Below are 21,317 nucleotides of genomic sequence, written 5' to 3'. Positions count from 1 at the left end.
AACTGGAAGAACCTGTTACTATGCTGTATCTATAAATCTAAATCGAAATTTCCCGCTTTCAGATATCCAGCATCTGTAGTCTTTTTACTTCTTGACAGAAACTACAAATTGACTTTGCACTGAAAAAGGCTTTGCTTTTTTTTGTTCTAACTGTGATTTTTCTCGTAAGTGCTGTGTGCAATTTACGTTTTTCTTGTGAATACTGTTTATCTGATAGTATCTGCCTGTGCTGCTGCTGCAAGTATGTTTTTTCATTCGACCCAAATCAGAATCTGGTTTAATTTCACTGGAACGTGTGTTGTGTATTTAATACTTCAGTAATATTTGCGTTATCTTGTACATATATATAGTTTGATCAAACATTTTTATTTGTTTAAATAATTAATTATGGGTTATACGTAAATTGCATACGTCAGTACCCTACCGTGTGATACGTGTGCACTTCACCTAAAGTAAACTCGAAGCCAGGCTCACATTTTGGACTCCTGTGTCTTTTGTTGTATTTGTTTAATGTTTTGAAGTCAGAAAACATAATGGCATGTAATGAAATTTGTCACTTTCCACGACTGTACATTGCAATACACAGTAACAAACTATAAAGTACAATAATAAGAAAAAAATATACGGGGGGTGGTGCTTGTTGTTCTCACTTTCAGCTTCCGCCGCTGTCTTGCGAAAGGGAGAGCTGTATGTGTAACAGCAAGACTCATGTAGTGCCTCCTCACTGGTGATATGTGGAAACTGAACTCCTTTCGGACTTAGGCTAAACTAGAGGATAGGGAGGAGGTCTGACCCCTGTACATGTAGCACGCAGGTCCGCCGGTGTGTGGATATGTTCTGGTGAACCAGATCCCCAGCTACGGGTAAATAGCCCCACTGCCTTGTGGGCAGCCTCGGGAGAGATGAAACTACAGGAATAAACCCAGAGAGCAAATCCAGAGTGGAGCACCTAGGGCAGCTGGACGTCATTGAACATCCTTCCAGCAGCTCCTGCAGCCAAGCTGGTGTCAAACGTATTGCTTCATAAGCTTTCCTTTGGACTACACTGGTGAGGCTGAGAGGGGGATCTTGAGGACTGGGCATCTCAGGATCTCACACCTGCTTGTCCCTCGAGACAGACGCATGCCAACCACATATAATTAAATAGGTAGCGCAAAAAGAGAGTTGAGGAAGCCAAGAAATAATGAGGTAGTGCACATGGGTTCATTGTCCATTCAGAAGTCTGTTGGCAAAAGGGAAGAAGCAATTGCTACAACATTGTCATATGTACCTGTGCTCACCTCTGACTTTGATTCCCAATATTTTTGCCCAACGGGAAATAAACAGACAATGAGAGATCAGAGTGTGATATACCTGTAAGGTTTTAAATGCAAGAAAGAATCTGTTTCGCGGATGTCTGCAAAGATTAGGAATTCCAAGTTGTACACTGCATACATTCTCTGATATTAATTGGAACCATTGAACCATTGAACAAAAATGTGACCCAGTCATGTTCATAAAATGTGTAAATTGTAGAACACTACTCCGATCAATTAATCTTTTGTTATCTGTGCTTGTCCTTGGGCTGATGTCAGCATTCAACTATTTATTCCTCACAACACACTGGAGGAACTCAGCAGATCAGGCAGCATCCGTGGAAACGATCATTCCCATTCGGATATGTCCATACATGGCATCCTCTACTGCCATAATGAGGCTAAACTCAGGTTGGAGGAGCAACACCTCATATACCGCCTAGGTAGTCTCCAGCCTCTTGGTATGAACATAGGATTCTCCAACTTCTGGTAATTCCCTCCCCCTCCCTTCCCCTATCCCTATTTCACTCTGCCCCCTCCCCCAGCTGCCTATCACCTCCCTCATAGTTCTGCCTCCTTCTACTACCCATTGTGTTTTCCCCTATTCCTTCTTCACCTTTCCTGCCTCTCACCTCCCTGCCTCCCCTCCCCGACCCCTTTGTCTTTCCTCTTACTGGTTTTTCACCTGGAACCTACCAGCCTTCTCCTTCCCACCCTCCCCCCACCTTCTTTATAGGGCCTCTGCCTCTTCCCCCTACAGTCCTGACGAAGGGTTCCAGCCGGAAATGTTGACTGATCGTTTCCACGGATGCTGCCTGACCCGCTGAGTTCCTCCAGCGTGTTGTGAGTGTTGCTTTGACCTCAGCATCTGCAGAGTATTTTGTGTTAGCTATTTATTCCTTATTCTCTGTTGCTATCAGTGTGATTGGAATTTTCCTGCTGGCCAGACTGCATGGGGTTAACAACTTCTCTTTATTTATTTGTTATTTAGTTTTATTTAGAGATTCAGCACAGTATCAAAACCTTCTGAGCTCGTGCTGTCCACGTGACAAATTAAACTACTAACCGAATTGTTTTCGGAATGAGGGAGGAAATCCATGTGGTCTTATGGAGAACGTACAAACTCCATACAGACATCAGCAGAATTGAACCCAGGTTGCTGTCTCTGTAATAGTGTTATGCAAACAGGTGTACTACCGCACTGCCCTCTTGTTCTTAGCGGTTTTGAAGAACCATCTGGTAGATCCTGTTTCATAAGACCATATGATATAGGAGCAGAATTAGGACATTTGGCCCATCAAGTCTGCTTCACCATTTCATCATGGCTGATCCATTCTCCCTCTCAGCCCCGATCTCCTGCCTTCTCCCCTTATCCCTTCATGCCCTATCAAGAATCTCAGCCTGTCGGATGATAGCATTTGTTACTTTAATGGCTAGAAGATCTATTTTGTTGAACTGGAAGGAAATCAATCCTCCTAGTACATTCCAATGGTTTTCTCAAACTATATTAAGTTTAAATTTAGAAAAAATTAGAAATAATATTTTTGATCCTTTGGTTAAATTTGAAGAAACTTGGAAACCTTTTATGCAACATTTTCATATGATGTAATTTGACCTAGCTGAATCTTTTTTTAACTTAAATTATATGAGTAGAGGAGCGGAGCTGACGACATTACTGAACGTGTCTGATTCAAGATATTGGTCTAGCTCTGTTTTGTTCTGTTTCTTTTTGGGTTTTTTTTTTCTTTTGGGGATTTTTCTTTGTTTATATATATGTTTTTTCTTTTTATTTCCTTTTTATGACTAATTTCATTATGAGTTTGGAAGTCTATTATACCTAGGTTACTAAAAATCCCTTTTGTATATGCTTATTAAGATTATTCCAATCTCTTTGTATCAACTTTATTATTGAGTTTATAATTTTGAAAATTAATAAAAAGATTTAAAAAGAACGAAAGAAGAATCTCATCAAGCTCTGTCTTAAATACCTCCACAATGTTTCACGTGCCTTGTTTATTGAATTCCAATTCCAATCTGTGTTTAATGAGTAGCACAGATTGGAACTCATCGAAGATCAGTAATCTAGCACCATGACCACCATGACTGCCTATAACCCCAATAACCGAGGTTAGTTCGGTGCAGCTCAGCAATTTAACCTTCTTGTTTATACAGGAGGTGGCTGGAGCTACAGCTGAAGGAAGCTGACTTGTTTAAGTCATCTAATGCTTCAGTGCTCACAGTATATCACTCGTATCATAATGCAGCTAAAACGATTCAGTGCTTTGTGTCTGCTTCTATAACCTGCATCAATCCTCAAACTGATTCTTGCAGAAGCAGACCTGAAAAGAAGGAGATGAGGAGCATGAGGGATGGGGGAGTGCTGGGAGCACGGTGGTGGTTGAGGGGAAAGCAGTGGGATCAGCAGCGGGGGGGACATGTGAAATGATAGAAGGTTGGTGCTCATGAAAGATCACTGCACCACTTTACTCTGCTATAATACATTGTAAGGATTGTGCCTATGACGATGACTCTATGCACAAATGAAAATGGGATAAAAACAAACTAAAATATTGGAAATACTCAGAAGATCAGGCAGCATCTGTGGAGAAAGAAACAGGTTAACCTTTCAACTCTTCATCCAAATCAGGCAAGGTTAAGATGGACTAAAAAACAAACTGCTGGAGGAACTCAGTGGGTCAGGCAGTGTTTGTAGAGAGAAAAGGACAATTGATATTTCAGTGTAATGAGCTCCTCTGGCCTCCAGACAGTGTTGGACTCTGTTTTTAGAGCACTCGAAATCATTAATTGTTGCTTAACAATATTTTTTAATTGTTTTGAGTTCCTTGTGTTCTTCTCAGAATCAGAATCAGGTTTATTATCACTGGCATGTGACATGAAATTTGTTAACTTAGCAGCAGTTCAATGCAATACATAATCTAGCAGAGAGAAAAAAATAATAATAATAAATAAACAAGTAAATCAATTATGTATATTGAATAAATTAAAAATGTGCAAAAACAGAAATACTGTATATTTAAAAAAAAGTGAGGTAGTGTCCAAAGATTCAATGTCCATTTAGGACTCGGATGGCAGAGGGGAAGAAGCTCTTCCTGAGTCACTGAGTGTGTGCCTTCAGACTTTTGCACCTCCTCCCTGATGGTAACAGTGAGAAAAGGACATGCCCTGGGTGCAGGAGGTCCTTAATAATAGACGCTACCTTTCTGAGACACCGCTCCCTAAAGGTGTCCTGGGTACTTTGTAGGCTAGTGCCCAAGAGGGAGCTGACTAGATTTACAACCTTCTGCAGCTGCTTTCGGTCCTGTGCAGTAGCCCCTCCGTACCAGACAGTGATGCAGCCTGTCAGAATGCTCTCCACAGTACAACAATAATAGTTTTTGAGTGTATTTGTTGACATGCCAAATCTCTTCAAACTCCTAATAAAGTATAGCCGCTGTCTTGCCTTCTTTATAACTACATCGATATGTTGGGACCAGGTTAGATCCTCAGAGATCTTGACACCCAGGAACTTGAAGCTGCTCACTCTCTCCACTTCTGATCTCTATGAGGATTGGTATATGTTCCTTCATCTTACCCTTCCTGAAGTCCACAATCAGCTCTTTCGTCTTACTGACGTTGAGTGCCAGGTTGTTGCTGCAGCACCACTCCACTAGTTGGCATATCTCACTCCTGTACGCCCTCTCGTCACCACCTGAGATTCTACCAACAATGGTTGTATTGTCAGCAAATTTATAGATGGTATTTGAGCGATGCCTAGCCACACAGTCCCGTGTAAATAGAGAGTAGAGCAGTGGGCTAAGCACACTCCCCTGAGGTGGGCCAATGTTGATTGTCAGCGAGGAGGATAGGTTATCACCAATCTGCATGGATTGTGGTCTTCGGGTTAGGAAGTCGAGGATCCAATTGCAGAGGGAGGTACAGAGGCCCAGGTTCTGCAACTTCTCAATCAGGATTGTGGGAATGATGGTATTAAATGCTGAGCTACAATCGATGAACAGCATCCTGACATAGGTGTTTGTGTAGTCCAGGTAGTCTAAGGCCGTGTGGAGAGCCATTGAGATTGCGTCTACTGCTGTGCAACTTGCTCTTTGTAATACGGTCTCCCAGTGCATCTGTTTAAGCTTACTAACACTATTTAGATAGGCTAGAGGTTTCCGTGTAACTTGTGTTATTTAAGTAGACGCCAGATTAGCACTAATCGCAGGGTCTCTTTTTTGAGAATGTTACGTCTCGCAGTTTTGCTTTGCTTTGTCACCGATGTTCTGTTGGAATACTTATGAATAAACTCTCATCACCGTCTCTACATTGGTCTGTCTTTCTTCTGCACTTGGTTTCCGATATTGCCAGCGCACTTCATGGCATTCAGGTTGAAAGCCTTCATGTGGATCGAAAGAGTGACAGGAGAAAGGCTATTACCCCTCTACTCTTATAGGTCAGATGAAGGCTCTCGACCTGAAATATCGAGCACCCATTTCCTTCTACAGACACTTCCTGATGTCTATTTAAGCACCAGGCCAGAGGAAAAGCCCAGGTGTCAGGGCCCAAGGTGAGGGATAGCTCAGTTCAGATTACCGCTCCAGAACTCAGCTCTGTGCTGATCTATGGAACTCCGTTTGTGGACTTCAGTTCAGAACACTATTTGCTTGCATTTCTTGTTTGCATGATGTGTTTTTTTTCTCAGCACATTGGGTGTTTGATGGTCTTTTTCTTACTTGGGTTTTTTTCATGGCTGCCTGTTAGGAGATGAATCTCAAGGTTGTATAATTTATACATACTTTGTTAATAAACGTATTTTGACCTTTCACCTGTCCAGAAGTTTGATTTTTTTTTTTGTTCCAGATTCTAGCAGCTGCATTTTCTTCTGCCTCCAAAGTTCGGAAGGAAGCAACTTCCTTTTCAAACATTTTGCATAAGATAGATATGACAAAGACTCACAGAGTTTAAAATGTGATTCATTTTGAAGGTGTTTATTCAATCCTGCCAGGTCACCTATTATAGTTAGCAATAACTTCACTCACTGAGTGGGAATGCAATGTGGAGTGATAACTGAGGGACAGTGTTTATTTAGTGAATCATTCTTTTCAAGGTACTTTGGACAAATAAATAAAGGTTTATTATGTTGATTCCTATGGGTATAATAATTACTGGCCTTCATGTTGTGTGAATATGATTCTGGATCCAAGATGTAAATGCAATCATGAAGAAAGCACGGTAGTGCCTCCACTCTTCCTACAAAGCGAAACTCAATAGCATGAATGGCAGCAATGCTTCACTACCAGATGAACTCAACGCCTTCTATGCACGCTTTGAAAGGGAGAACACAACTGCAGCTGTGAAGATCCCTGCTGCACCTGAGGACCCTGTGATCTCTGTCTCAGAGGCCAGTGTTAGACTGTCCTTAAAGAGAGTGAACGCTCAAAAGGCAGAAGGTCCCAATGGAGTACCTGGTAAGGCTCTGAAAACCTGTGCCAACCAACTAGCGGGAGTATTCAAGGACGTTTTCAGCCTCTAACTGCTAAGGGCAGAAGTTCCCCCTTGCTTCAAACAATTATACCAGTGCCAAAGAAGAATAATGTGGGCTGCCTTAATGACTATCACCCGGTAGCACTCACATCGACAGTGATGAATTGCTTTGAGAGGTTGGTCATGACCAGACTGAACTCCTGCCTCAGCAAGGACCTGGACCCATTGCAATTTGCCTATTGTCACAATAGGTCAATGGCAGATGTAATCTCCATGGCTCTTCATATGGATTTAGATCACCCAGGCAACACAAACACCTACGTCAGGATACTGTTCATCGACTATAGCTCAGCATTTAATACCATCGTTCACACAATCCTGATTGAGAAGTTGCAGAACTTGGGCCTCTGTACCTCCCTCTGTAATTGGATCCTTGACTTTCTAACCGGAAGACCACAGTCTGTGTGGGTTGGTGATAACGTATCCTCTTTGCTGACGATCAACACTGGCGCACCTCAGGGGTTTGCGCTTAGCCCACTGCTCTACTCTCTATATACGCATGACTGTGTGGCTAGGCATAGCTCAAATACCATCTAAAAAATTGCTGATGATACAATCATTGTTGGTAGAATCTCAGGTGGTGACGAGAGGGCGTACAGGAGTGAGATATGCCAATTAGTGGAGTGGTGCTGTAGCAACAACCTGGCACTCAACGTCAGTAAGACAAAAGAGCAGATTGTGGACTGCAGGAAGGGTAAGACGAAGGAACACATACCAATCCTCATAGAGGGATCAGAAGTGGAGAGGGTGAGCAGCTTCAAGTTCCTGGGTGTCAAGATCTCTGAGGATCTAACCTGGTCCCAACACATCGATGTAGTCATAAAGAAGGCAAGACAGCGGCTATACTTTATTAGGAGTTTGAAGCGATTTGACATGTCAACAAATACACTCAGAAACTTCTATAGATGTACCGTGGAGAGCATGCTGACAGGCTGCATCACTGTCTGGTATGGCGGTGCTACTGCACCGAACCGAAAAAAGCTGCAGAAGGTTGTAAATCTAGTCAGCTCCCTCTTGGGCACTAGCCTACAAAGTGCCCAAGACATCTTTAGGGAGCAGTGTCTGAGAAAGGCAGCGTCCATTATTAAGGACCTCCAGCACCCAGGGCATGCCCTTTTCTCACTGTTATCATCAGGTAGGAGGTACAGAAACCTGAAGGCACATACTCAGCGATTCAGGAGCAGCTTCTTTCCCTCTGCCATCCGATTCCTAAATAGACATTGAAGCTTTGGACACAACCTCACTTTTTTAATATACAGTATTTCTGTTTTTGCACATTCTTTAAAATCTATTCAGTATACATAATTGATTTTCGAGTTTATTTATTATGTCGTATTTTATTTATTATTGTTATTTTTTTTCTTTCTCTGCTAGATTGTTTATTGCATTGAACTGCTGCTGCTAAGTTGACAAATTTCACGTCACATGCCGGTGATGATAATCCTGATTCAGACTTCCTGAGAAGTCTGTGGAGATTTGGCACGTCATCAAAAACTGACAAACTTCGACAGAGGTGTAGTGGAGAGTGTATTGTCTGGCTGCATCACGGCCTGGTATGGAAACACTAATGCCTTTTAATGGAAAGGTAGTGGATCCAGCCCAGCCCTCCCAACCACTGAGCACATCTACATGAAACACTGTTGTAGGAAAGCAGCATCCATCATCAGAGACCCCCATCTCCTAGGCCATGCTCTTTTCTCGCAGCTGCCATCAGATAGAAGGTACAAAATCCTCAGGACTCATGCCACCAGGTTCAGGAACAGTTACTACCCCTCAACCATCAGGCTTTTGAACAGAAGGGGATAGCAAAATGGTTTTGGCATGGACTAGATGGGCTGAAGGCCCTGTTTCTGTGTTGTACTTCTCTCTGACTCATTTGCCCATCCATTGAAATGTTCCCATAACCAATGATCTCCTTTTAAGGACTCTTTATCTCGTTATCTCATATTGCTATTAATTTATATTTGCATTTGCAGAGTTCATTGTCTTCTGCACTCTAGTTGATCTTTCATTACAGTTACCATTCTATAGATTTGCTGAATATGCCCACAGAAAATAAATCTCAGGGTTGTAGGTGGTGATATATATGGACTGTGATTATAAATTTACTTTGAACTTTGAACTTGGTGCAATAAGACATGCTGTTTTTTTAAATACCCTGAATGACTTATTCTAAAAAATTATATTTCAAGATGAACTTTTAGAAATGTAAAAACAATATGACAAAGAACATGTATTACAAGCTTGTAAAGGACATAGTACTTGGTGATTATAAGTGATTGCCAAATTATTTGGATGTAATGGCAAAGGGCCACATTTTCTCTAACTGTGTCACCATAATTCTAATGTCTGTATGAAAGCCAGTGAAACCAAAAGGTCTTTGCTGACGTCTACAGCTGACCCCTCTTTGCCATGGTTATAATTCATAGTTGTCCTTGTGGCAACTGTGTCTTATTGAGTAGAATCCCGACCTAGCAACAAAGACATGTGAATTCAACTCTCATTCTAGTGACGAGTACAGAAATCAAGAATGAACCTCCAGCGAAAGACTGAAGAAAATCTGTTTGAATAAATGAAAGTTAAGTCAAGACACAGTTTGCTGTCTTAGGTGGGAATAAAGGATCTTGATTATCTGCGGTGTCCCAGCCATACTTTTAAGCTGATTGTAGGACAGGGTGGGGAGGGGATGTCAGAGGCAGGTTTTTTTTTACACAGAAAATGGAAAGTACATGGAACGCACTGCCAGGGAGGTTGGTAGAGTTGGACACATTCATCATCATCATTATGTGCCAGTAGAAGATCATGGTTTTCCAACTGTCTTTAATCTGACTGTGGTGAAGACCCCCTTCATGCAGTTGTTCTTACTCTGTTCTCTATACATGACCATGATTGTTCTTGGCTCATATGTTTTGGTCCTGTCATCTTTTGGAAAAATATTGGAAAGATATTTTTGATATTATCTCAACAGTTCTGTGCTTTGATTTACAACCCCACCCTATTATGGCAGTTTTTGGATTGCCAATGGTAGAACATAGACTTTTATCTTCTTCAGCCTGTCAGATGATTGCATTTGTTACTTTAATGTCCAGAAGATCCATTTTATTGAACTGGAAGGAGACCAATCCTCCTACTACATTCTAATGGTTTTCCCAAACTATACTACGTTTAAATTTAGAAAAAATTAGAAGTGATATTTTTGATCCTTCAGTTAAATTTGAAGAGACTTCAAAACCATTTATTCAACATTTTCATATGATGTAATTTAACCTTTCTGAATCCTTCTTATTAACTTAAAATATATGAATAGAGGAACAGAGTTGATAACATTATTGAATGTGTTCGATTTAAGACGATGGTCTAGCCTTGTTTTGTTCAGTTTGCTTTTTTGGATTTAGTATTTAGTTCTTTTTTTTGTTTCTTTTTGGGGTGTTTCTTTGTATTTTTTTCTTTTTATTACTTTTTTCTCTATGATTAATTACATCATGAGTTTGGAAGTTTATTATACCTGTGTTATCTGAAATCTTTTGTGCATATGTTTATTAACAATAAGATTATTCCAATCTCTCTGTATCAACATTGTTATTTTGTTTATAACTTTGGAAAATTATAAAAAGATTTAAAAAGAAACATTGTTCTTGGCAAATTTTTCTATAGAAGTGGTTTGCCATTGCCTTCTTCTGGGAGTGTCTTTACAAGATGGGTGACCCCAGACACTATTAATAATACTCTTCAGAGGTTGCCTGCCTGGAGTTAGTGGTCACACAGTCAGGACTTGTGGTATGCACCAGCTGCTTATGACCACACCCATGGCTTCACATGACCCTGATAGGGGAGGGGATAAGCAGAGGGAAGGAACCCCTTACACCTCCTTTGGTAGAGATGCATCTCCACCCTGCCACCCATTATACATTAGGGTGCTTTAAAAGGCTAAGATCAGCACATGGATTGATGAAAAGTAGGGAGCATTTGCAATGTGGAGAAGGTTGTAGACAGAACAGAAAGAGAGGATACGGGTGACAATCTAGTAGGGCAGAACAATAGTACAGGAAACCCATTCAATGAAAGCGACACCACCAGATCCCTCCTGCCAGGAGCGTTAACAAAGACAGATACATTAGGAACATTTAAGAAACTCTTAGAAAGGCACATGGATGAAAGAAAAATAGAGGGCTATCTGGGAGGGAAGGGCGAGATTGATCTTGGAGTTGGTTAAAAGGTCGGCACATCATCATGGTGAAGTATCTGTACTGTACTGATCTATATTCTATATGAAACATTATTTATCAGATATCCTGGTTCATTGGCAGATAATTGTGGGATCTTGCTCTGCAGGTACTGTTTGCGCCAGTTTCCTACATTACGAAAATGCCAACCATCGTGAGTAATCGAACTGCTGTAAAGAAGATTGAGCAGCCCCATGGGACCACGGAGAAATGCAATATCTCCATTCTCTCTTGGTTTGAAGACAAAAAACCATGTGATGAAACCAAGGATTCCCAATTATCTTAGACAGGCTAAATGTTGTGCCTCTAGGTTTGGTGTTATTGATAGATTGAGTTTTGAAGACTTCAATGGTTCAATTTAACATCACAGTATGTATACAGTAGGCAACCTAAAATCCTTTCTCTTTGCAGACATTAACAAAACAGGAAAAAACTCGAAGAATGAATGACAGAAAACGTTAGAGCCCCAAAGCCCCCCGCCTCCCATGCACAAGCATTAGTGAAAGCATCAACCCTCCCCCACTTGCTCCAGCTAAAATATCAACCTCCTCCACCCACCATGCAACCAATAGCAAAGCCCCCAGAGACTATGATGTAGAGTCCATTAACAACTACTGTCCATCCCAACTCTCCAACTCAGTCTCTCTGTTTCTCCCTAGCGAGGGAGAGAGAGATATTGCTCCTGCCACAATGGGAGGGGAGACTTACAGCTTGCCGTTTTGAGGTCACAATCTGCTGTGTTGCTTGACTGAGTTCCCTGACTCGCGGACCAGAAGACCTACTCACCATCAAGAGGCAAACCACAGAAGAAATGAGACTACTATTTTATTTTTAGTGGGACTATTCTAACTGATAGGAAATTGGTTGACAGACAGGAAACAGAGTAGGGATTAATGGGTCCTTTTCAGAATGGCAGGCAGTGACTAGTGGGTTACCGCAAGGCTCGGTGCTGGGACCACAGCTATTTACAATATACATTAATGATTTAGATGAAGGGATTAAAAGTAACATTAGCAAATTTGCAGATGACACAACGCTGGGTGGCAGTGTGAAATGTGAGGAGGATGTTATGAGAATGTAGGGTGACTTGGACAGGTTGGGTGAGTGGGCAGATGCATGGCAGATGCAGTTTAATGTGGATAAATGTGAGGTTATCCACTTTGGTAGCAAGAACAGGAAGGCAGATTACTATCTGAATGGTGTCAAATTAGGAAAAGGGGAAGTACAATGAGATCTAGGTGTCCTTGTTCATCAGTCACTGAAAGTAAGCATGCAGGTACAGCAGGCAGTGAAGAAAGCTAATGGCATGCTGCCCTTCATAACAAGGGGAACTGAGTATAGGAGCAAAGAGGTCCTTCTGCAGTTGTACGGGGCCCTGGTGAGACCACACCTGGAATATTGTGACCAGTTTTGGTCTCCAAATTTGAGGAAGGACATTCTAGCTATTGAGGGAGTGCAGCGTAGGTTCACGAGGTTAATTCCGGGGACGGAGGGACTGTCATATGTCGAAAGATTGGAGTGACTGGGGTTGTATACACTGGAATTTAGAAGAATGAGAGGGGATCTGATTGAACCATATAAGATTATTAAGGGATTGGACATGCTAGAAGCAAGAAACATGTTCCCGATGTTGGGGGAGTCCAGAACCAGAGGCCACAGTTTAAGAATAAGGGGTAGACAATTTAGAACGGAGTTGAGGAAAAACTTTTTCACACAGAGGGTTGTGGTTCTGTGGAATGCTCTGCCTCAGAAGGCAGTGGAGGCCAATTCTCTGGATTCTTTCAAAAAAGAGTTAGATAGAGCTCTTAAAGATAGTGGAGTGAAGGGATATTGGGAGAAGGCAGGAAAAGGGTACTGATTGTGGATGATCAGCCATGATCACAGTGAATGGTGGTGCTGGCTCAATGGGCTGAATGGCCTACTCCTGCACCTATTGTCTATTGTCTGAAACAGTCTGAGGAGGAGGAAAGGATCATAATATTTTTTAAAATTCTGCATTGCAGTTCTGTACATTCAGTGTGCATAATGATATATTCTAGGCTGAGTGAACGTGGCACTTCTTTGGTTGATTGATCTGTTGAACTGTAGAGCACGTTTTGTGAAGTAGCCACGTGAACTTTGATAACATTGGATCTGGAGTAGTTGGGGAGATCAAGATAGCGGCAACAGGGAAGGGTGTAGGATGAAGGGTGATTGTCCACCAGGATCTTGGAGATCCACATAAGCACCATAACCCCTGTTGGCCAGAAAGAACTACAATCTATAAATAAGTGTACAGGAATGGAGGTTGACTTCCACTACTTTTAGCCATCATTTCCTGAACTGTTTGCTGAATCGATTCTTGCTCCAGGATAACTTAATCAGAGCAGCTGAACGTCAACACACAGAATTTCTGCTAATAATATTTCCTGTTGCCAATTGGCAGGTGGGCAATATGTAAACTTTTTTGGTTGAGGGCTCGAAGTTATGGTCGCTGTTTTTTTGTGTGCGAGGAGCTTGACGTTTGAGCTGCTGTATCCGAGTGGGCGTTCTGTTAGGTTTTGTGCAAGGGAGGGGTTGGGGGGTTTGCAAGTTTTGTTTCTTTTTCAATTCCTTGGGGTGGGCGCTTGATATCTGTTCTTTCAATGATTACCTTGGTTTTTCCGTATTTCATGGCTATCGGCAGAAGACAAATCTCAGAGTTGTATTCTGCGTACATACTTTGATAATAAAATGATCCTATGAACCTTGGTAACCTGAGACCATTCTCAGATAAGAAGCTGTTTGTAATGTAAAATGTCAGGCTTACAGAAGGAACAGCCTGCGACCTGGTTGGCTGGGACCAGTATTTTATATTAGTTCAATATTCTGTTCATTATGGTGAACTCACAGAATTTTAGTGCTTTCTTTTTACAGTCTATTTCAAATTGACAATGCTCTGAAAAATGCAAAGTATATCTATAGTATGAAGACGTGTTTATCATTTGTTTGGGTGAATTGGTTAGACTGTTTTGAACCAGCTGAGTTGAACAGAACAAAATAAATCCACGAAGGCACAAGGCTGAAAGGGGAGTGAAGAAGCAATATTGATTGTTGCCTTGGGCCACTTCCAGTCAGACGCTGACACTGGTCAGACAGATGACCTTGAGCCAATGAAATTTAAACATCGTAGATTGCGCTGATAAGGAAAAGGATAAGAATGAGGATTTTGGGAGAATATGTAGTGACAACTCTTTGGAGACCAATCAGCGTGGATGTGGAAGACCCCACATTGGATACGTGGAGATCAAGGATCGCAAGGAATACCTGGCCAGCATAGACTCTTTATCCCAGTTATTACCTTTTATCTTCTTTGACTGCTCGTGGAGAGTCAGGGCGACCTAGTGGGTGTGCACACAGCTAGTTAGCTGTGTGAATTCACATGCTTGTGAACTTGTCCATCCTTTGAGATGTTCCCACAATCAATGATCTCACTTTAAGGACTCATTTTTATTCATGTTCTTGTTATCTATTGCTACAGTGCCTAAATACACTCAGATACACTCAAAAACTTCTATGATACACTCAAGAACTTCTATAGTTGTACTGTGGAGAGCATTCTGACAGGCTGCATCACTGTCTGGTATGGAGGGGCTACTGCACAGGACTGAAAGAAGCTGCAGATGGTTGTAAATCTAGTCAGCTCCCTCTTGGGCACTAGCCTACAAAGTACCCAGGACATCTTTAGGGAGCGGTATCTGAGAAAGGCAGCGTCCATTATTAAGGACCTCCAGCACCCAGGGCATGCCCTTTTCTCACTGTCACCATCAGATAGGAGGTGCAGAAGCCTGAAGGCACACACTCAGTGACTCAGGAAGAGCTTCTTCCCCTCTGCCATCCGATTCCTAAATGGACGTTGAAGCTTTGGACACTACCTCACATTTTTAATATACAGTATTTCTGTTTTTGCACATTCTTTTAAATCTATTCAATATACGTAATTGATTTACTTGTTTATTTATTATTATTATTCTTTTTCTCTATCTCTCTGCTAGATTATGTATTGTACTGAACTGCTGCTGCTAAGTTAACAAATTTCACGTCACATGCTGGTGATAATAAACCTGATTCGGATTCTGATTCTGATAAAAAGTATTCACCTCCTTGGAAGTTTTCATGTTTTATTGAATCACAGTGGAGTTAGTTTGGCTTTTTTTGACACTGATCCACAGAAAAAGACTCTTTCATGTTGAAGTGAAAATAGATCTCTACAATGTGATCTAAATTAATTACAAATATAAAACACAAAATAATTGATTGTATAAGTATTCACCTCTTAAAATGGCACACCAAATCTGGTGCGGCCAATTGGTTTTAAAAGTCACATAATTTGTTAAATGGTGATTTGTTTTTGTTGGCCTGTGGGCAATCAAGTTGTACCAGCTGTATCTGGAAGGTCCAAATGCTGGTGAGTCAGTATCTTGGCAAAAACTACACTATGAGGACAAAAGGACACTCCAAACAACTCTACAAAAAGGTTATTGAAGAGCACAAATCAGGAGATGGGAACAAGAAAATTTCCAGGTCACAGAATATCCCTTGGAGTACAGTTAAGTCAATCATCAAGAAATGGAAAGAATGAGAATAGGCTATAAATCTGCCTCGAGCAGGCCATCCTCATACACTGAGCGACTGTGCAAGAAGGCCACCAAGGAAACTATGACAACTCTGGGGGAGTTACAAGCCTCAGTTGCTGAGAGAGGAGAGACTGTGCATACAACAATTGTTGCCCAAGTGCTTCACCAGTTGCAGCTTTATGGGGGAGTGGCAAAGAGAAAGCCACTTATGAAACACTCACACAAAATCTCAGCTAGAGTTTGCCAGAAGGCATGTGGGAGACTCTGAAGTCAGCTGGAAGATGGTTCTATGGCTTGACGAAACCAAAATTGAGCTTTTTGGCCTTCAGACTAAACGCTATGTTTGGCGTAAGCCTAACACCGCACATCATCTAAAACACACAAGGCCTACCATGAAGCTTGGTGGGGATGCTTCACCGCAGTAGGCTCTGGAAGGCTTATGAAGGGAGAGGGTAAAATGAATGCAACAAAATACAAGGAACTCCTGGAGGAAAACCTAATGCTGTCTGCAAGGGAACTGCGAATTGGGAGAAGATTTGATTTCCAGCAAGACAGTGACCCCAAGCATAAAGTCAACGCTGTACAGGAGTGGCTTAAAACAACAAAGTTAATGTCCTGGAGTGGCTAAGTCAGAGTCCAGACCTTAATCCAATTGAAAATTTGTGGCTGGACTGGAAAAGGCTGTTTGCTCATGATCCCCAAGCAATCTGACAGATCTTGAGCAGTTTTGTAAAGAAGAATGGGGAAAAATTGCAATGTCCAGACGTGCAACGCTGATATAGACCTTTCCATACAAGACTCAAGTCTGCAATTGCTGCCAAAGGTGCAGCTACTAAATACTGACTTGGGGGGGGGGGGCGGGTGGTGAGTAACTATGCAATCAAGTATTTTGTGTTTTATATTTGTAATTAATTTAGATCACATTGTAGAGATCTGTTTTCACTTTGACATGAAAGAGTCTTTTTCTGTTGATCAGTGTCAAAAAAAAAAGCCACATTAAATCCACTGTGATTCATTGTTTTAAGACATGAAAACTTCCAAGGGGGCGAATACTTTTTATAGGCACTGTATTTATTCATACTTGCATTTGCACAGTTTGTTGTCTTCTGCACTCTGGTTGATCTTTCATTGATCCTGTTATAGGTACTATTCTATAGATTTGCAGGAAATTGAATGTCAGTGTTGTATGTGATGACACATTTGTATTCTGATAATTAAATTTACTTTGATCTTCGAACAATAAAGGTACTTGTCAGTAAATACAAATTCTGTCTGTACCTAACTGATTATTATTATACAGGGCAGTTTTTGTAACAACCCTGACTCAACTATCAAGGAACCAAATAGCAAAGAATTGGGGTGGTAAAGAGATGGAAAGGAATTGCAAATCACGAAAGTCAAAGAGAGTTGAAGATAACTTCAAAAGGTAGTTCCTCAACAGTTGGTATCCATCATTAAGGACCCCGACTACCCAGGACATGCTCTCTTCTCATTGCTACCATTGGAGCGGAGACATAGAAGCCCGAAGACGCACACTCAGCATTTTAGGAACATTAGATTTCTGAATGGATAAAGGACCCACGAACGCCATCTCACTATTTTTTTGCACTCTTTTTGCACTACTTATTTGACTTTTATAAGTATTTCTTATTATAATTTATTATATATTTTATGCATTACACTGACTGCTGCCACACAACAACAAATTTCACAACACATGCCAGTGACAATAAACCAGATTCTGATTTGGATTCTAGAGTGGCTGCCAATGCTGAGCCGAGAAGTGAGGGGAAAGAGGGGAAGATTGGCGGTGAAAGCCAGAGACTGTACAGGGTGGAAATTGTTGATCCAAGTGGTTAGAGTATGGACTTGTTGGGAGAAGTGGGCAGGTGCTGAAATGTACGGCTGGGAGCCACGGAGATGGGGGTGGTGAAGTGCAGAAGGATCGAAAATCTGAGGATAGGGATCGCAGGCATTTGAATTCAGTCCTTCTGATCTGATTCACCATGAAATAACCTCTGCTAGATGATACACTTCCCCGTTCTGTGACATGAGATGCATCACTTATGGATTTCCAGTCTGTCCTTCCAGCCAACGGCCTCCTGAGATACCAAGAGGAAAAATAATGTTCCTCCTACCATAGATCTAACTGGTCAGGTTGATGTAGTGGGTTTGAAGCTAATGGTCACAGCAACATTTTGGGTCATCAAACACCTCGCAAAAGCCAAATTGCTATTTCCCAACCCTCACCACAGAAGCTTCTACCACCTCCCTGAAAGACTGTGGATTACTCAATAGGTCCCCTATTCATATTTGTGCTTTACACAAGTCCCCCTCTTGCATCATTCAGACTTTTCTTTTAATCAGGAAACATAAATTTAAAAAATCTGCAGTTGCTCCAAATCTGAAACAAAAACAGAAAACACTGGAAGTACTAGACCGGTCAGGAAGCATCCATAGAGAGACAGAAACAGAGTGAATGTTTCAGGGAAAAGCTCCTTCATCAGAGATCTGAATGTTTTTCTTCTTTTATTGTCTCTCCATCACTTTTAAGTACAGTACATTGCTCTTACTTTTAACAACTGCCTATTGTGGCAAACACACGTTCCCCAAAGAAAGTTACTGATCACCTTTGATTAGTATTTATGTTATTTTGATTCCGCCAAGACTTATTTCATCTTAAATGCTTTACTTATTCCTCCAAGAGGACCACAACCTTGTCAAAGGGATTGAGGTTTGTGTGCCTCAGTGACCTGGAGAGCTATGTCGGCTGGAGTCAGGGCCTTGTGCGTGGGGTCACTCATGTCAAACTGGTCAAAGGTAGAGGCCAAACTAAGAGTGGTCCACCGGTTCTCCAGATGTGGGGGTTCAGCTCAGGGCTAATAACCCTGACTAGTCAAACAAAAGTTGTTACGGAAATAGCAATGAAGATTCCATCTATACAGACAGAGATGGAGGACCTTCATTACCGCCATAAACGTCAGTGGCATAATGGGTGGGAAAGAAGTGACCTCTTGTGCAAATCCCTCCAAGTCTCTGTGTAGAGAAAGGGAAAAAACACACTTTCCTCTTGTGACTTGTTTCCATTAACAGTCTATTTTGTGTGTCACAGGTGGGGATTAGTTTTGATCAGTTTAATTTCCTTTTGTTCCTGGATGGACGTGAGAAGCACAAAGCAGCTGTGCAAAATGAAGATGACTATGAAAGGACACGCTCCTCTGTTCCTATTAAATGCACAATGTTTTTCTGGGTAGCAGACAATCTTAATCACACCTGCCACTGAAGTGAGGAAGATGTAACTTGCTGGATTAATTTGACAATGCAGAGCTCCAAGAAAGAAAGGTTATGATGAAGCCAAACACCTGCTACCTCATTTGAAAGGAAGGTGACATCTGTTGGCAGGAGTCAATTTTTCAGTTTTAGATCGAAAATTACACAGACAAATTAGGATTTTCTTCTACAATGATAGACCAGCCCAGATCACCCTATCACATGCTTCAGTAAATCCGTGGACAAGGTACACAGAAGCAGCTTCAAACTGCCTCACAACCACTGAGAACCAGATACCCAACCACCTATCAACACACTCAACCAAAACTACTATTGTCTCACATCTTGCTCAACCCTATCACCCCATCATCCAGACCATACCCTCAAGTCACCACTACTTTATATCCTGCATTCCAACCATATTTGGTGTATGGATGTTGTGTGTGTGTGTGTATATATATATATATATATATATATATATATCCGTTAGTCTCGTGAGACCATGGATTTGCGCCTTGGAAGGTTTCCAGGGCGCAGGCCTGGGCAAGGTTGTATGGAAGACTAGCAGTTGCCCATGCTGCAAGTCTCCCCTCTCCACGCCACCGATGTTGTCCAAGAGAAGGGCATTAGGACCCATACGGCTTGGCACCGGTGTCATCACAGAGCAATGTGTGGTTAAGTGCCTTGCTCAAGGATACAACACGCTGCCTCAGCCAAGGCTCGAACTAGCGACCTTCAGATCACTAGACCGATGCCTTAACCACTTGGCCATGCGCCAACACGACATTTCGTGAACTTACTGCTATTGTTTACCATATAACTGATTATTCCACAAAGAAGAAAATAACATGCATCCCTGTATCATGTATATTTTACATAACATGGGTGGCGGAGTGGAGAAACATCTCTACCAAAGGAGGTGTAAGACACTCCTTCTCTCCTCTAGCCTTCTGATCACCCTTGGTCAAGGAGTAGCACCTGCTTACCATCCCCCCCCCCCCTTCCGATCAAGTTCACGTGTAACTATGGGAGCAGGTGGTCAATGGTTGTATGAGGAGCTGGTGCATATGACAAGTCCTGGTTATGTGACCACAGACGCCAGGCAGTCAATCTCTGTCAGCACTTCAGAGGAATCTCTGACACACATCTAGAGAAATTTCCGATTTCCTGAACCTCCTGTAATTGCGCCCCCCGCTTCACCATTCCCATTCCCATTTCTATCTTTCAACTTATCTCCTTGCCTGCCCATCACCTCTTTCTGGTGCTGCTCCTCCTTCCCTTTCTTCCATGGTTGTCCATCCTCCCCTATCAAATTCCCCCTCTCTAGCCCTTTATCTATTTCAGCAATCAATTTTCCTGCTCTTAACTTCACCCCTTCCCTGTACTTCTTCCTCCCCTCCCCCCACCTTCTTACTCTGACTTCTCCTCTTTCTTTCCAGTCCTGATGAAGGGTCTCAGCTTGAAACATTTATGATTTAGTCTTGTTCATTGGTGCTGCCCAGCCTGCCGAGTTCCCCCAGCATTTTGTGTGTGTGTTGCTTTGGAATTCTAGCATCTGCAGATTTTAAAACCGCAAACAACAGGAATTCTGGAGATGCTGGAAATTCAAGCAACAACACGTCAAAGTTGCTGGTGAACGCAGCAGGCCAGGCAGCATCTCTAGGAAGAGGTAAAGTCGACGTTTCAGGCCGAGACCCTTCGTCAGGACTAACACCTGACGAAGGGTCTCGGCCTGAAACGTCGACTGTACCTCTTCCTAGAGATGCTGCCTGGCCTGCTGCGTTCACCAGCAACTTTGATGTGTGTTATCTGCAGATTTTCATGTGTTTGTGTGACAGTCCTTTAAGAGTATTGATAATGGCTGGGGTTACCCATTTTGTAAAGACACTGCCCTGAAGAAACTACTTCTGTAGAAAAATTTGCTAAGAACAATCATGATCACGGAAAGTCCATGTTTGCTCACTTCATACATCATGGCACATAACGAACAAAGTAAAAATGCTTATTGAATAAATCAAGGAAACCAACCTTTCCCAGAAGAGATCCAGCTCTGTGCCAGGAGGCAGCCACCTACAGTGGAGCCCACACCATTCTCATTCCCACTAGCTGATGTTAGGAACAACATCTGCCTCATACCAACAACTGGCAGCAGAAACCCTACCCTCTAATACATGTAATTGGCTGCTTCATCATGGGTCTGGCTTTTCATTGGTTGGGATCTCATTCTCACCAAGCTTCAATGATGACCTCATAGGACACTAGAGATTCATGGACCGCTGTTCAGGAGCCATTGAGTATACAGTGCTCTGTAAATGCAACATGTTGATGCATCAATCAATTGTCTTGGATTTAGTTCTATCTGACTGACCTTTTGTGACACTTCTACTTAATCT

At 42.0% G+C, this 21,317-nt stretch overlaps 1 protein-coding gene across 4 annotated transcripts in view; it reads right to left on the bottom strand.

Annotated features, from left to right (window-relative positions):
* The window catches only part of LOC140201850 (alpha-1A adrenergic receptor-like), a 42,630-nt gene that overhangs the window by 2,481 nt on the left and 18,832 nt on the right, over positions 1–21,317 (bottom strand). The gene's annotated exons all lie outside the window — the stretch shown is intronic.

This window comes from Mobula birostris, chromosome 8, assembly GCF_030028105.1.
Source record: "Mobula birostris isolate sMobBir1 chromosome 8, sMobBir1.hap1, whole genome shotgun sequence".
Taxonomy (NCBI): domain Eukaryota; kingdom Metazoa; phylum Chordata; class Chondrichthyes; order Myliobatiformes; family Myliobatidae; genus Mobula; species Mobula birostris.
This window is presented reverse-complemented; position numbering and strand designations above follow the sequence as displayed.